At 38.5% G+C, this 18,377-nt stretch overlaps 1 protein-coding gene across 12 annotated transcripts in view; it reads right to left on the reverse strand.

The window, feature by feature from the left end:
- Positions 1-12,848, reverse strand: part of LOC123508360 (methionine aminopeptidase 1-like) — a 132,016-nt gene extending 119,168 nt beyond the window's left edge. For 6 of the 12 annotated variants that reach the window (XM_045262011.1, XM_045262008.1, XM_045262009.1 and 3 more), the window contains exon 1: positions 12,675-12,806. The gene's annotated coding sequence lies outside the window, so the exon portion shown is untranslated. Of the gene's footprint in view, positions 1-115; positions 135-12,674 lie in introns of those variants that run through there. The other 6 variants (XM_045262010.1, XM_045261998.1, XM_045262002.1 and 3 more) reach the window with 4 other exon arrangements.
- Between the last annotated feature and the right edge of the window lie 5,529 nt (positions 12,849-18,377).

Raw genomic sequence — 18,377 nt, forward strand, 5'->3', positions numbered from 1 at the left:
GGAAAACGGTGTGTTCTGTCTGGCTCAAGACGACAGAAAGAATTGACAGAACAGTAAAAAACAACGGAAATTGTTGAAGACGACAGAAAAAGTGTTAACGTGCTGTGCTGCCTACCTGGATCGAGGGATCGCTCACGTGGTAGGTTTGAATATGCTTGGGGGCAGCTCCGGATAGTAGCGAATTCCGAATAGTGTCGATCTGGATACGCGGGCAATTACTGTATATATATATATATATATATATATATATATATATATATATATATATATATATATATATATATATATATATATATATACAGGCAACCCCCGTTTAACGAAGGGGTTACGTTCCTAAAAAACACTTCGTTAAGCGAAACTTCGTTAAGCGAACCGATTATAACAAGTATAACCCCTGATTTGAACTTCCATTGAGAGTAAGCAAAGTGAGAGTGCATCATAGTACAGTAAAAGGTTTAATGAAAGTAAAAATTATGAAGTTAAACATTTAGGTAGTTTAATTTAAGTCATTATAATGTACACTAATGTATGTATGTACGTAACTTTATAATGTTGATGATCTTAACTTTATAAAGGGAGGGAGAGTGAAGCGGGAAATACACTAACCGGCAACCTGTGGAATGTAAACAAAGTGCGCATCATGGTACTACATACAAAACTTATGTACCACATTTCCACAAGGCTTTCCATTTTATCCATTGTAGAGGCACAAGTTCTGGTGGTTCTTTTAGCTTGCAAGGAAGATGAGGTCTCACTAGCCTTCTTAATAGAGTATCTTGACTTGAAAATAGTAGACAGTAGATGGAGTCAAGCCATGGTGGGAAGCAATGTTATTAGTTTTCTGGCCTTTCTCTTGTCTGTGAATAATACCCAGCTTCACTTCGAGAGTAAGACACTTCTTGGTCTTCTTAGGAATGTTAGGCCACATTGCAGGGTGTTTTGGTGGTAAGTTGAACTAAGGAAGATGAGCTGCTGGTGATGCTGTTATGTTTTGACTGGGCAGTGAGTGGTGCATGTGATCTTGATCTTGATCTTGATGCTACAGGTGACACAATTTCTTCTGAGTCAGGCCTTTCTATCAGCAGAGCCTGTGTTGTCCACGAGAGGCTTGATCTTAATCTTTATTCTATAGGTGTCTCAGGATTTCTCCTGAGGCAGACCTTAGTACCAGCAGCCCCTGATGTATTCAAAAGCCTGTCAGCTTGCATGATACAGTGGGCTTTCAAATTTGGAAAAAAATTACCTGGATAAAACTTCGTTAAAGCGAGTTTGGTGTTCGTTAAACGAGCAGATGGTAGTAAAATGAAACATTCGTCATAGCGAAATTTCGTCGTGTGAACCCCCGTTTGACGAAGGGGTTACGTTCCTAAAAAACACTTCGTTAAGCGAACCGATTATAACAAGTTTAACCCCTGATTTGAACTTCCATTGAGAGTAAGCAAAGCGAGAGTGCATCATAGTACAGTAAAAGGTTTAATGAAAGTAAAAATTATGAAGTTAAACATTTAGGTAGTTTAATTTGTCATTATAATGTACACTAATGTATGTATGTACGTAACTTTATAATGCTGATGATCTTAACTTTATGAAGGGAGGGAGAGTGAAACGGGAAATACACTAACCGCCAACCTGTGGAATGTAAACAAAGTGCGCATCATGGTACTGCATACAAAACTTATGTACCACATTTCCACAAGGCTTTCCATTTTATCTATTGTAGAGTCACGAGTTCTGGTGGTTCTTTTAGCTTGCAAGGAAGATGAGGTCTCACTAGCCTTCTTAATAGAGTCTCTTGACTTGAAAATAGTAGACAGTAGATGGAGTCAAGCCATGGTGGGAAGCAATGTTATTAGTTTTCTGGCCTTTCTCTTGTCTGTGAATAATAGCCAGCTTCACTTCAAGAGTAAGACACTTCCTGGTCTTCTAAGGAACGTTAGGCCACATTGCAGGGTGTTTTGGTGGTAAGTTGAACTAAGGAAGATGAGCTGCTGGTGACGATGTCATGTTTTGACTGGGCAGTGAGTGGTGCATGTGATCTTGATCTTGATCTTGATGCTACAGGTGACACAGAATTTCTTCTGAGTCAGGCCTTTGTATTGGCAGAGCCTGTGTTGTCCACGAGAGGCTTGATCTTGATCTTTATTCTAAAGGTGTCTCAAGATTTCTCCTGAGGCAGACCTTAGTACCAGCAGTTCCTGATGTATTCAAAAGCCTGTCAGCTAGCATGATACAGTGGGGCTTTCAAATTTGGAAAAAAATTACCTGGATAAAACTTCGTTAAAGCGAGTTTGGTGTTCGTTAAACGAGCAGATGGTAGTAAAATGAAACCTTCGTTATAGCGAAATTTCGTTGTGTGAACCTTCGTTAAACGGGGTTGCCTGTATATATATATATATATATATATATATATATATATATATATATATATATATATATATATATATATATATATATATATATATATATATATATATATATATATATATATATATATATATATATATATATATATATAGAGAGAGAGAGAGAGAGAGAGAGAGAGAGAGAGAGAGAGAGAGAGAGAGAGAGAGAGAGAGAGAGAGAGAGAGAGAGAGAGAGAGAGAGAGGTAGATAGACATAGGTTGACTGATAGATAGATAGATAGACCAAAAAATTACATTCTATTTATCATTTTCATTTATATTGATAAGAGAAGGAGAAAATAAATCACTTTAGGAGGTGGAGGAAGAGGAGGAGGAAGAAGATTGATTGATTGATTGATAAATTTACGACAAACCTCGTCGAAAATATGTAGAGAAAAAATGACCTGAATAGGAACAGGGGAAAGGAGGGAGGTATGAATGGAAGGAGAGAGAGAACTCGAGTTCATCGCCTACCAAGGCATTTTACTGGCATATAGTACACTAATCTCTTCCCTGAAGTTTTAGAGCTATTTTGATTTGAAAATTAAGCCAGTGTCACTGGAACACTTCTTTTTTTCTACCGTCTCTACACTGACATACTCACACTAAAAACACACACACACCATGTAGTGTAGTGGTTAGCACGCTCGACTCACAATCGAGGTGGCCTCGCTTTTCCGGTGTGTGAAGTGTGTTATGTGGTCTCAGTCCTACCCAAAGATCGGTCTATGAGCTTTGAGCTCACTCCGTAATGGGGAAGACTTGCTGGGTGACCAGCAGGCGACCGAGGTGAATCACAAACACAAACACACACACACACACACACACAGATTACATAAGAAAAGAAAACCCAGATATTGTATGCCTTGCTGAAACAAAACTAAATGAGGCAATCATAATAGATTTGGATAATAGGTATAATGTATGGAGAAGAGACAGAGTGGGTAAAGGAGGAAGAGGAGTCATGATAATGTTAAGGAAGGAGATAGTGATAAATGAAATGGAATGTGGGGAAGGAAAAGCAGAAGTATTGTATATTAAGATGCATATTAATAAAAAAGAGATAACAATCATTGTAACATATGTGCCACCAAAAACAAATTCATGGACCAATCAAGAATATAAAGACATGATAGATGACACAATAAGGAGTCTAACGAGAATCGTTAAAGAAAGGAGAAAAGTTATATTAGTAGATTTCGACTGTAAAAGAAGTGGACTGGGAAAATTATGAAAGTGGTATGGGGGAAGAAGCCTGGGGAGAAAGATTCTTGAACCTAATGATAGACAATATGATGGACCAGAGCGTAAAGAAATGCACAAGATTCAGAGGAAACGACAAGCCGGCGAGATTGGACCTAGTTTTTACAAGGGGTATACAAATGAATGACGATATAAGATATAAGTGCCCATTGGGAAAGAGTGACCATGCAATATTAGAAAGACTGGGAAGACTGGCTGGGTGACCAGCAGGCGACCGAGGTGAATCACACACACACACACACACACACACACACACACACACACACACACACACACACACACACACACACGACCTCTTCACAGCCCAAAGGTGAAAGTCTGGTTTGCTGTGTCATCTATAGGCATCATTGGGCCCTATTTTTTTTAAGAAGGTGGAGTCACAGTTACTGTCAATTCAAACCGATACTGCGACATGTTGGAGAATTTTCTACGGCTGAAAATTGAAGAGTATAGGGAGGAACACAACCTAGAGGACTTCTGGTTCCAACAGGATGGAGCCACGGCCCATACAGCACTTCGCCCTCGTAGAATTTTGCAGGAAATATTCCCAGGTCGAGTGGTGTCCTGACACGAGGCAGTTCTGTGGCCACCACGCTCGCCAGATTTAAGTCCCTGTGACTTTTTTTCTGTGGGGGTACCTCAAAGCGGAGGTTTTCAAACAACGTCCTCAGTCTTTGGACCAACTGAAAGAGACCATTCAAGATGGAATTGAAGGAATCTCGCCCGACATGCTAGTGAGAGTGATAGAAAAATTTAAAGAACGGCTCCAAATGTGTATCGCATGTCAAAGTCACCATTTGGACGATATGATTTACAAAACCTAATGCAAAAAAAATGTTTGCATGTATACATTTGGGAAATGCAATGTCTGGTGATACCCCAAACAGTTTTTTTTCAATCACCCTTTGAAATGTGGGAGTTATTTCTGCTGCACCCTGTGTGTGTATATATATATATATATATATATATATATATATATATATATATATATATATATATATATATATATATATATATAAATATGTACACCGGATTTCCACTATGTAGGAAGGCTTTTTTTTTTTTTTTTTGTGTGTGTGTGTGTGTGTGTGTGTTTACCTAGTTGTATTTACCTAGTTGTAGTTTTACAGGGCCTGGGCTTTATGCTCGTGTGGTCCCGTCTCCATATCTACACTTATCCAATTTTTCTTTAAAACTATGTACACTCTTTGCTGATACCACTTCCTCACTCAAACTGTTCCAAGTCTCAACACATCTTTGCGGAAACTAAATTTTTAACATCTCTCAGACATCGTCCCTTCCTTAGTTTCTTACTATGCGATCTTGTGCTTCTAAAGTCATATTCTTCTCTCAGGATCAGTTTCTCATTATCCACTTCATCCATTCCGTTAATCAATTTATAAACTTGTATCAGATCCCTCTCTCTTTCTCTGCTCCAAGGTTGGTAGATCCATTGCCTTTAGTCTCTCCTCATATGCCATCCCTTTAAATTCTGGAACCATTCTTGTAGCCATTTTTGTAGTCTCTCTAATTTTCTTATGTGTTTCTTTTATGGGGAGTCCACACAACTCCTGCATATTCCAATCTAGGTCTTATTTTAGTACTTATCAATTTCTTCATCATTTCCTTGTCCATATAGTGAAATGCTACTCCAATATTCCTTAGCAAATTATACGTCTCTCTGAAAATTCTATCAATATGGCTAACCGGTTGATTATTTTCTTCCATTGTCACTCCCAAGTCCTTTTCCTTTTTACTTTTTCTAGTTCTACTCCATCTCCCATCTTATAGATTCCCACTGGTCGTCTTTCACTTTTTCCCATTTCCATGACATGGCTTTTGTCCACATTGAATTCCATCTCCCATTTTTGCTCCATTTCCAGATCTTGTTTAAGTCTTCCTGTAGTATTTCACAATCCTCTTTTGTTTAATGACTCTGCACAGTTTCGCATCGTCCGCAAACAGATTTATGTAGCTGTTCACTCCTCTGGCATGTCATTTATATATACGAGAAAAGTATTGGTGCCAATACTGACCCCTGTGGCACTCCGCTGTCTACTGTTCTCCACTTGGACTTCATATCTTTAACTATCGTCCTTATTTCTCTCCCCCTTAAGTAATTCTTCATCCATCTCAATGTGCTTCCTTTTAAGCCACCCTTCTCCTCTAACTTCCATAGTAATCTTTCATGTGGCACTTTATCAAAAGCCTTTTTTAGATCTAAATAAATACAGTCAACCCATCCTCTCTCTCTTGTACTTTATCAACTATTCTAGAGTAGAAACTCAATAAATTTGTCACACATGACCGACCTTTTCTAAAACCAAATTGGCTATTTGATAATATTTTGTTGTCTTCAAGAAACTCGATCCATTGCTTCTTTATTACTTTTTCACACATCTTGCATATTACACTAGTTAGTGATACCGGCCTGTAATTTAAAGGTTCTTCCTTCCTTCCGCTCTTATATATGGGAACCACCTCAGCTCTTTTCCACTCCACTGGCACTGTTCCATTTTCTATTGAGCATTTTATGATGTTGTATATTGGACTTGCTAGTTCTTCCCTACATTCTTTCAGTATTCTGCCTGAGACTTCATCCGGTCCCATTGCCTTTTCCTCATCCAATTCCGTCATCAACTTTTTATTTCAAGCTTGGTTACTTTAATCTCTTTCATATAGACAGTCTCTATTACCCTGTGGTCTTTCAAATTTGGATTCCTTAGTAAAGACCTCATGAAATTTACTATTTAACAGTTCTGCCATACTTTTGGGTCTTCCACCATTCCGTTTTCTCCTTTTAACCTTTCTATTGTTTCTTTTTGTCTTATTTTTCCATTTATGAATCTGTAGAACAATTTTGGTTGTTCCTTACATTTTTCGACAATGTCCTTTTCATAGTTCTTTTCTTCTTCCTTTCTCACCTTAGCATATTCATTTCTTGCTGTTTTGAAGTTTTCCTTATTTTCTGGATTTCTGTTTCTTCTCCACCTTTTCCATGCTCCATCTCGTTTCTCCTTTGCCCTAGCACATCTTGCATTAAACCAATCTTTCTTTCCTTCTTCTTTAGGTCTATATTTCGAACATATTCCCTGACCCCAGTTTTGTATATTTCCAAAAATAAGTTATATTTCTCTTGAACCGTTAATGAGTTTTCCATCTCCTCCCAGTTTACGTTTTAAAATAGTTCTTGAGATTCTCAATATCAGCCTTTCTGTAATTTAATCGGTCTCCTTTGTATGATTCATCTCTATCTTCCTTTCCTTCTTCTATATCCATCTCTAATATTACATGGTCACTCTTTCCCAATGGGCACTTGTATCTTATATCATCGTTAATTGGTATATCCCTTGTAAAACTAGGTCTAATCTTGCCGGCTCATCGTTTCCTCTGAATCTTGTGTTTTCCTTTACTCTTTGGACCATCAAATTATCTATCATTAGGTTCAGGAATCTATCTCCCAGGCATCTTCCCCATACCACTTTCATAATTTTCCCAGTCTACCTCCTTACAGTTGAAATCTCCTACCAATATCACTTTTCTCCTTTCCTTAATGATTCTTGTAAGACTCCTTATTGTGTCATCTATCATGTCTCTATATTCTTGGTTAGTCCATGAGTTTGTTTTGGTGGCACATATGTTCCAATGATTGTTAACTCCTTTTGTTAATATGCATCTTAACATACAGTATTTCTGATTTTCCTTCCCAAACTCCACTTGATTTACCACTATCTCCTTCCTTAACATCATCATGACTCCTCCTCCTCCTTTACCCACTCTGTCTCTCCTCCATATATTATACCTTTTATCTATGTCTATTTTTATTGCCTCATTTAACTTTGTTTCCACCAGGCATACAATATCTGGTTCTTCTTTCTTTATGTAATCTCTTAATTCTAATTTACTAGATAAAATCCCATCTATGTTTGTATACATCATTTTTAATCTCTTGTTCTTATCATTTTAGTTAAACTTGCTCCATTCTTTTCTCTTCTTTCTCTTTTATATACCATTTCCTTATCCTGTCTCCTATAATTCTCCAAAAATGCCTTCTTCTCCTCCTCTGACCTTTCATTATTTTTTCTCTTGCTTCTGCCACCAGTTCATTGTGTCTCTTCCTTTCCTCCTCGTTTCTATTTTTCTTTATATATATATCTTTGCAACCTTCTGTTTCTCTGAGTTTCGTTTTTCTATATAGTACTTCTGCTGCTGCTTGTGATTTTAGTAATATCTTAATTGGTCTCACTGTTCCTTCTTGATATGGTCCCATTCTATGGATTTCTTCTACTTCCTCTTCTAAGTTCTGTCTATCCTCGTCATTCAGATGTTTTAGTAGGTCTTTTACTGATTTCATTTCGTCTTTTTCCCTTCTTGGTCTATATTTAACATTTTTTTCTTTCAGTCCAAAAATAATTACACTCTTCTTTTTTCCGCAATTTCTCTTACTAAATTTTCTTTTTTCTTGAGGACTCCTATCATTTTGCTTGTCATATTTTCATCTCTTTCTTTTAACTGTTCTTGAAATACTTCTTGAAATGATTCCTTGTCTTTCTTATCTTGGATTCTCCATGCTTGTACTTCTTTTTTAATCACATCTTGTACTCTTTCTTCTTCTTTGTTAACTAGATCTTTTAGCTTTTCTTTTTCTTTCTCGGCTTTACCGAGTCCTTCTTCCATCAATTTCTTATAGTTCGCTATTTGCACTTTTAATTCTTCATTTTCGGTTCTTAGCCTAGTTTCGTTTTCTTCCACTCTTTTATCCTTTCTTTCAATTTCTGGAGCTCTTTATCCTGTTCTTCATTCTCTTTCATTCCCATACTCTCCTTTATCAATTTATCTAATTTACGTTCGATAGTTAAGACTCTATCAAATAGTGAAGTTTGCGCCGTATCAAAGCCTTCAAATTCTCCTCCTCCCTCACCAACATTGTCATCATCAGCTTTCATTCTTTCCCTTGTCACATACCTGCATTTAGATGGAATATCTTTCTCACTCATTATTATTTAACACTGTCTTCATGAAAAAAAAAATGAGTCCACACTTATCGCCCAGGCCACTGTAAACCCAAACAAAGGTAGTGAAGATCAGCTGATTCTCGGGAGCGACGGTATTGCGTCCTTCCTCTGCTGCGTCTCGTCTGTGTGTGTGTGTGTGTGTGTGATGATAAGTTACATGGGGAAAAATGAATAGATGTCTATGGAGTGTAGATGCAGCAAACACGTGTGTGAGCAATTAAATGATTACAACCACCTGGCAGGCAGTGTGGTGCATTGGGGTCTCAGGCAGCTTAACTTTACTACCTGCACCTTCTTGATGCTCAGTTCGCTAACAAAACATACTGAAAGTCGTAGAAGCAATTTTGCGACGCTCAGTCCACGACGCAGAGTCCCTCAGACCTAGAACCGTTTGGGGGAATCAGCCTGATAGCTCTTAATGGACTAGAAACGGCAGGAGTTTGCTTTACTCCCATTTGAGCAACATGAAGGGCTGCTATCCTCCATAAGGGAACCACGTTACAAATGTGGCATCACCAATATGGCATGTAGAACTACCATCAAAACTCAAGATCTGTGACAGTAGTATTGTCAACTTGGCTGATAAGTGACAGATGACATCAAAAATACTATTAAAGATATAGAACACAACTCAACCAGGAACACAATGACCACAGTATAGACAGAATAGTCACTCTCATGCCTTAAAAGGCCAAGGCTGCAGGAAGCAAATTTGTACATTTGTAACTGTATGCATATCTATGTGTATCTTATAAATACAGGTCACAGAAGCATTGTGTTTATCATATGCTGTGTACTTGTAAAACTGTGATGCGAATAAAGATGAAATGATGGTTATATTGTAATCATTATATCAAGGAATGCAGCCCTACTTTCAATATTTGAAACTCTCATTTATCTTGAGGACACAGGAATATGACAACTACTGCAGTGCCATGAAGTGTGTGGCAATAATTCAGACAGGTGAGAGCATAACAACACAACTGGAAGTGTCATGAGGTGTGTATGTGGTAGTAAATCAGGCGGCACTGTCCTGCCCACTCTCCTCATTTCCCGACTTTCTCTCAAGTTTTAATCCCACTTCCTCCATTCATTATCTCTCTTCAATCTTTTTCCCTTGTTCACCAAGGTTCTTCTCTAGAATCACTGCTCCACGCCGATCTGTATAATACGTATAGCACAGTGCAGTATATGTAACATGTTTACCATCAGTGAGAGTTTTGGTGAGTGCTCGGCCTTAGTGTGTCGTACACAAGCCTTCAAATGTGCAGTGTTCGGCGAGTTTTCTCTAAGTCCAGCAAGCTGTGGCGAGCCACGGAGCTCCATCACACTCGGAAATGAGCAGTACACTGACTTGCATTTGTTTATAGCTGGGGTTTGTGGGTAACTGCTGAATAGGATTCTTATTGTGTCTATAGTTCTTTTGTCCAATGACGTGCCACCACCTCTTAACACCACGAGCTGCGCCAATGGGAATTTGCTATATGTATTCGTAGGCGGGGCACAGAGACATCTGTGTGCGCAGTTCAGCCATGGCCACCAGTGACATTAGTTGTAAAGGTTGCAAATTTGATTACTGGGAAATCATCACTCCTGCAATGCAAGTCAGTGTACAATCGAGAAGAGGACCAGCCAGGACCTTCATCCTTTCATTAAGGTATTGTGAGGAGGGGTATTGGTAGAGGTAGGGCATATTGTGTGAAGCTATATGAGAACCGGTGTGGGGGGAGGGAAGTAGAGATGTACCAATGTATCGGTATCAGAATCTACGGTATCGGCCCATTTTTTGGGTATCGGTATCGGTATTGGTATCGCCTTATTTTATGCCGATACTTCCGATACCTAAAAGGAATTTACTACTTAGTGATATATTCGATATAAGATATTGATGATACCAAATTAATATAATACGGCATATTAAGTTTCCGTGGTGATTACCGCATGTCATAGAATACTGTTTTCTGTGGTAATAAGCCACAACTTCTAAATTGGACGTGTATGAAACGCGTATAGGCTGAACTCCGGCATCCTGTCACAGGGTCGGTCATGAGTCACCACACATTCTCACTGTCTTTCAGTCAGACGCTGCTCCTCCACCCACACAAAGTTCACACAGGTGAAAAGCTTATGTTTTTGAACTATAATCTAAGAATGTCAAACTTCAGATATTGAGAATCCAACAAAATTATTTGGTATATATATATATATATATATATATATATATATATATATATATATATATATATATATATATATATATATATAGTTAGGCATTTTGCATTATTGTAAATAACAGCATATTCTTATTTGATTTATAATTAACAGTGCTAGTGCTAGCCTTTTCCAAGATATCATACTAGAATAGGTGGAAGCTCGAATTATATATGTATATTAATTTTAATGCAAGTTTAATTTTTTAGTTACTTGTGTTAACCTAAGGATGTAAAAATTCCATAACTAAGAAAGTAACAATTCTGTTTTGTAATCATGTGCATTGTGTATAATTTGTTGCATATTAATTATTTAAGATCATAGCAATACACTAGAAATTTAGAATAAACTAAACTTTTTTCTATTTAATTGAAAAGATTAAGTGAAAGCTCATTTTTCTGAATTGGTCTACTAATGTCAAATGAATTAATATCAAAGGATGTCAGATTTAATTAAAGAGAAACATACACAACAAAATGAGTTTCTTTTGCTAATATTTTGTGTCTGTTTTACAATTTTAATAATTCTAAAAATATTTTTGATCGCCAAAATATTGTCAATAAAATTAATAATGAAAATGCACAAGACCAAATGGTCGCTAAAGGAGTAAGAAGTAAGAATTTAAAATAACTGACAAGAATCAGAAGACTGAGTAGATATTCATTCCAATTACTGAGTAATTTACCTTTGCAAATGGCTTCAAAAAGCTTCTAGAATTGCTCCTATTTCACAAACGTTCTCAGAAGGACTCACAGCATCCCCCAAAACAAAGCTTCCCATCTGATAACGCTCGCTGTCCACCAACTCATCCTGGTGTCCAGTGTAGTAATCCCTATAAGTAGTAGTATCGGTATCGGTGGTATCAGTATCGGTATCAGCCCAATTAGGTGGTATCGGTATTGGAATCGGCCAAAATTTTGGTATCGGTACATCTCTAGAGGGAAGCTGCCCCAAAGCAAGGATATGGTAGGTTAGGTTTATGTTAGGGTTAGGTTAGTGTTGCAGGGGGTTCCGGGGGGACACAGGCCCCCCCCGGCTTAGGTTAGGTTAGTGTTGTAGGGGGAGTCACGGGGGCACAAGTTAGGTTAGGTTACGTCAGGTTATGTTTTTTGTCCTTAGATTTTTTGGGGGATCGCCATATCTCACCTCTTTTGACTCCCCCCTAAAACCCCCGATTCCCCACAGTCCCCCCAAGCTTGGTTATATTAGGTTAGGTTTATGTTAGGGTTAGGTTAGTGTTGTAGGGGGGTGTCCGGGGGGGCACAGGCCCCCCGGTTAGGTTAGGTTACGTCAGGTTAGGTTTTTGTCCTTAGATTTTTTGGGGATCGCCATAACTCGCCTCTTTTGGCTCCCCCCCAAAACGCCCGATTCCCCACAGTCTCCCAAGCTTGTTGGGGAGGAGGGGGGAGGGGAGAGGAAAGGGGGGAGCAGTGGTTCTGTACTTTTACCTTAACCAATAGTGTGGCTTCATGTATGTGACGTCAAATCAGCTGCGTGAAAGAGCAGCGAAGGGAGCGCCGGGATACAAGGAAAGCGGGCGGGTCGTGTTTATTAGGAGTGCCAATCAGGCAACTCTACCACTGCTACTGTACAGGGTTGTGAGCGCTTCCCAGTACTTCAGGCGATGATATTTCGTGCTCATCACGTGCCATATTGGTAACTTTCGACAAAAATGGCAGAAAGGAACCAAACGTGAGGGTCATGAGGCCTGTGCAGACACTGGCGCGCCTAAACAAGTGGAACTTCAACACCTGACTTTTTCCTCCTTGTATACTTAACCTACAGGTATGAAGGAAGTATTCCAGTAGTCGCTGTTACTCTCAGCTTAATAGTCTGTCACTGCCAACCTTCAATATCCGCCAAATATGTGATGAGCTTACTGTATATATGAGAGCACTCTCCTCGCCTTAGCCACCGGCACACTTGATCTTGATCTTTAATATAGTCTTAATCTTGGTTTCAATGTTTTAGGTGGATGGTGGTTATTCTTGATTGATTGATTGATACATTTATTGTTGAATTAATAAATAATTACAACAAAGGAGGAGGATAGGCCTTGCCACCCACCCCCTGGGCAAAGACTTAAGGTTAAAGTATCAAAAATCTAACACTGGACAGTATACACAACAAGAATACAAGTATTTCAATAAATATTGCACACCTTATTGGCTAAACATCCTACAGTGTTGGGGCAAACTGAGGATATTCCCTGAGTATATACCTGAGAGTGGCTGAGGTTATTCTTGAGTCTAGCATATAAATCGGCAAGTTCCGCAAGGAAAATAAAAAGAAAAAAAAAGCAAATAGAAACCAGGTAGTCTAACTTACACATATTCTTCAGGAACTCCTTCACTGGCTTAATCATCCTTTCATTCGTCTTTTCAGACACAGCTACTGCTGTGTCTACTGCTGTGCATAGTACCATTAGTGATCAGTTGGATCTTTGTTGCCATAGGAGTCTTCAATATGTAGGCTACATGTCTCCCAGAACTGCCCTTACACCTGGAGACACACTGCATCACACAACAGGGTGGCAATTAAACTCACATTAGGCTATGAATACTTTTGGGAAGTCTCCTTTTTTATATATTCTTTATGTAGGGAAGAGGGCCAGCTAAGGACAAAAAAAAAAAAAAAGTCCACTTGAGTGCTCTGGTTCTCTACAAAGAAGAAAAGCGTCAGCCAAAATTAGGGGGCAAATGCCTCGATACCACCTTCTTAGAGACAAGTCGTAGGGAAGTCGGAAATACAGATGCAGGGAGAGAGTTCCAGTAAAAGGTATGAATGACTGAGAGTACTCTTGCTTTAGAAAGTTGGACAGAATAAGAATGAGAGGAAGAAGAAAGCCTTGTGCAGCGAGGCCGCAGCAGGAGGAGAGGAGGCATGCAGTTAGCAAGATCAGTACAACAGTTCGCATAAAAATAGTGATAAAAGATAGAAAGAGATGCAACATTTCGGCGGTGAGAAAGAGGCTGAAGACAGTTAGTCAGAGGAGGGGAGTTAAGGGGCTATCACACTGGCCTATGATACGCGGAACGCGGGCCATGGTTCTTGGTACGAAACCAAGAATACTATAACACACAAGCTGCCCGCGTTCTTGCTATGCTAGGCAAACGGCCTATCAACCAAGACAAAAGGCGTTTTCAGTAGCGGCGCGGCTGGGGGCAAACGGAGTCAAACGGAGGCAAGTTTTCGCAAACGCGAGCAAACGCCTTTCCAAAGCGTTTGCTCTCGTTTGGCAAACGCTTTTTAGCCAATCAGCGTGGAGCAACCCCATCAACCTCATGGAATGAGATCAAGAAGGAGTTACATTTCGAATAAAACTGAATAGTTAGACGTATGTTAGGCCATAGAAGTGGGTATTGTAGATGTAGATTTACGTTTACATATTGTGCGGCATACTGGAGAGAACCGATATAAAAAATACGGCGTGAAATAAATTAAGGAGCTGGTGGTAGCTGGTGACATGTCGCATATATCCGTCCTTCTTGTGGGTGTTGTCCGATTCCATACCTCTAGTCGTGACTTTGATACAATAATGGAGTTACTTTTCTATTATTACGTGAAAAATTTTAATATTTTTGCAAATCCTTATATAATAAAGTAATAAATGATGGTAAAAATATATTATTTGCTAATTATTGACGTAATTCAATTATATAGGCGTCAGAAAACCGCAGCCATACATCTACAATGGAACACCTTCAAAACAAGCCCGCGTAGATCAAACCACTTCCAGGACTGAAGACCTGTTGTTTTTTATGAGTATTGCGCTGCTCGGTCCTCGGCATATACAAATGATGAAACACTGGTGACCTATAATACTCCCCATCAAGGAATAAATCTCCAAACTCTTCCACCATGCTGCTGTGTTTATGTCTTCACCACAGCGCTGATTCAGGCGACTGATGTGTACGATAACTTCTCCCAAGGATTGAGATCACAGTGACACGGTCGTCTGGCACCACCGACGGTGTCCTCAGCACTGTCCTGTTCAGCATGAACTCAAACATGTTTGGCCTTGCGGTGACGCTACTGAAAACGCCTAAAGCCTAATCAAAATAAACCAGAACAAAACCATGCCGCTTATTATGCAGCCTGTGCTTTGTCCTGGAACTGCATTTGCACTTCCTCTTGTTGAAGAAAAGTAAGTAAAAGAAATTAGAGAAAAACTGAGACGTGCGCGACGGTGTGGCATGAAGTGTCCCACCATGACGAAATGGGAAAGTTCCCAAGATATCGTACCGCACGTCGGCAGAACGCACGCCGAGCCTGCAGGGAGAGGAATCAGAGGATCTCATCCAGTACAATTCCAATGGGGAAAACGCTCCGACAATCTTGAATTTCCCCAAAACTTAACATAGTTTAGTATATCATTCAGTCTACCTATTTTGAGGAAGTGTACGTCTCTGGCAGTCGAAATTTACTAAAATATATGTATGGGGATCTCTTAGTAGTAAAAGAAGTCATTTATAAAGTGGTCGGCGACCGTGACGGACGTTCATATCCCTGCTGCAGCTGATCTCTACTCTGACCGCTTTGCTCGGTGAGGTGTATGACTACGGTGCATTTGCTACCACTTGTCAAATAACCAGTGCTGGTGACAAACAGCAGCTGGCTGCTTAATAGCGTCTTTTTTTTTTTTTTTCTTTTTTACTTAATTAGGAATTATATTTGCTTACATTAGTAAGAATAAAGCAGCAGCAAAACATTCCATATTTACCTAGTTCTCAAGTAAATAATTTTGTTAAATGGTGTGATAATAATTATTTGAATTTAAATGTAAAAAAGACAAAGGAAATGTTAATTGATTTTCGTAAGAGGGAGAGGTGTACTCAAAATCTTGTAATTTAAGAGAAACAGGTAGAAATTGTACACGATTATAAATATTTAGCTGTGCAATTTGATGATAAAATAAATGGTGATTAAACACAAAGAAGGTGTATGGCAAATGTATTCAGAGAATTCACTTTCTGAGAATTTTAAGAAATCTAAAAGTTGAAAATACTATTCTTGCTATGTTCTATAAGTCTGTTATTGAGTCAACTCTGTGGTTTGGTTTAACAACGCTGTATGGGTGCTTAACTGTAAAAAACAAGAAGAAACTCAAAAAGGTTGAGAATTGCTGATAAATTGGGTGTAAAGGTAACAACACTAGATGACCTATATTCTAGAAATGTTTTTTTTTTTTTTTTTTTTTACGGTAAGGCCTATAGCGCCTGTAGGCACTCTTGAAGAGTGTATGGGAAGCGCTGTTCAGCTTCCGCCCATTAGTAGCGCAGGCAATTTTATTTATAGTGGTACCCATATCACCACCCAAGTTCATCTTGAGTGTAACCACCTAGAACCTGGGTATCATGGTGACATGTAGGTAACTTTAAACCACTCGACAAATGGCAAAGTGTTTTAAGGCTGTACGTGGTGGGATTCGAACCTAAGCGTGGACGTCTGCCCGATCCCACTCTCACCGCCTTATCCACTACGCCACCGCCTAATAAGTACAACTAGGAAAATAATGAACGACAATTCCCATCCTCTCAATGATAACTACGTGTTCTTAAGATCTGGAAAAGATTGGGATTGTCTTCACAGAAAACATCTAAATATAAAAATTCATTTATACCAGCTAGCATTAAATTGTATAATTATGTCCATGCAAAAAGGTAAAGTTATTGCTTCCACTGTAATTTCGATTCTGATGCATGATAAATTTACAGCATGGTGTTTTTAAAATAGTGTAGCGTATATAGTTTTAGTTTTGGACCTTACCTTGTCACAGATATTTTATTGTGTTGTTCTGTATGTGTGTTGTAACTGTAACTTTGAATAATCTGGATCCACAAAGAGTTTCAATTTGTATGTATCATTACAAATTGACTAAATAAAGTATTTATTATTATTATTATTATTATTATTATTATTATTATTATTATTATTATTATTATTATTATTGTTATTGTTATTATAAAGGCAACGTTAATGTTGGAAATATTATTAAGAGTTAGGTAAGTAGAATTGATATTAGCATGAATGATAATGATAAAGGGTTTAGTATTGTTGATTCTTTTAAATGTTATCATCAGTATTGCTCACCTTGGTGTTGCTGCTATGTTCTTTATTATCTATCGTTATTACTACTACTACCACTACTACTACTACTACTACTACTACTACTACTACTACTATTATTATTATCATTATTATTATTATCATTATTATTATTATTATTATTATTATTATTATTATTATTATTATTATTATTATCATTATTATCCTTATTATTATTATTATTATTATTATTATTATTATTATTATTATTGTTGTTGTTGTTGTTGTTGCATATCTGTTTATTTTCTTTACTAGTGGAACCAGTGTTGCATGTTTGCTTATTTTTGTGTATGTGGATTTTGGGGTGTTGATGGGGGGCACTGAAGGACGCTGTGTTTACCCGCGCTGGATCAGCTGATTCGGCGGGAAGTCTCCAGCCTGCCTCCCGACCCTACGGTAGCGTGCTCACGCTCACTTGTGCCTGTTCCCTGCCCCGCTGTTACCCTGGACTGTGTTACTGTGTTTGCAACTGTGGCATTTGTGTAGTAGCGGAACTGTGCTAGCGAGACGGTAGTGTTACCCTGTGTGATAAGCTGTGAGGAAATAAAGGTTAAGATGGTTGTTATGAGCCCAAACTATCGACATGAAATATATATATTTTACCTTTCTAAATTGATGAAGTATTATTTAATATTCCAATATGAAAAATTTAGTCACGTTCTTTTTAGTTTAAATAAATGTTTTTTATTATATATTTTATGTTTATTTTTCCATTGTGATAGCATACGGAGAACCGAGATGCCGGGGATGGATATGAAGCCATCTCAACGCTAATTCTGGGCTTGTTCCAGCTATTTGGAGCGGATGTTCCTGGTTCCGCGTATTATAGGCTAGTGTGATAGGGCCTTCAATGTGACGAAAAGCTTTTGATTCCATCCTATCTGGAATTCCCCAAACATGCGAAGAGTAGGCTACTCCATACAGGGGCGGATAAGGCCCTTATACAGAGTTAGCAGTTGGAGAGGTGAGTAAAACTGGCGGAGACGCCTCAGAACGCCTAACTTCATAGAAGCTGTTTTAGCAAGAGATGAGATGTGAATTTTCCAGTTAAGATTATGAGTAAAGGACAGACCGAGAATGTTCAGTGTGGAAGAGGGAGACAGTTGAATGTCATTGAAGAAGAAGGGATAGTTGTCTGGAATTTTGTGTCGAGTTGATAGACGGAGGAATTGAGTTTTTTAAACACTGAAAACTACTAGATTTTCTCTACCCCCAATCGGAAATCTTAGAAAGATCAGAAGTCAGGCGTTCTGTGGGTGTCCCTGCATGATCTGTTGACTTCCTGAAGGATTGTTCGTCTCTGAAAGGACGTGGAAAGATGTAGGGTGGTATCATCAACTTAGGAGTGGATAGGGCAAGAAGTTTGGTTAAGAAGGTC

The sequence above is a fragment of the Portunus trituberculatus genome, chromosome 24, assembly GCF_017591435.1.
Source record: "Portunus trituberculatus isolate SZX2019 chromosome 24, ASM1759143v1, whole genome shotgun sequence".
Lineage (NCBI taxonomy): Eukaryota > Metazoa > Arthropoda > Malacostraca > Decapoda > Portunidae > Portunus > Portunus trituberculatus.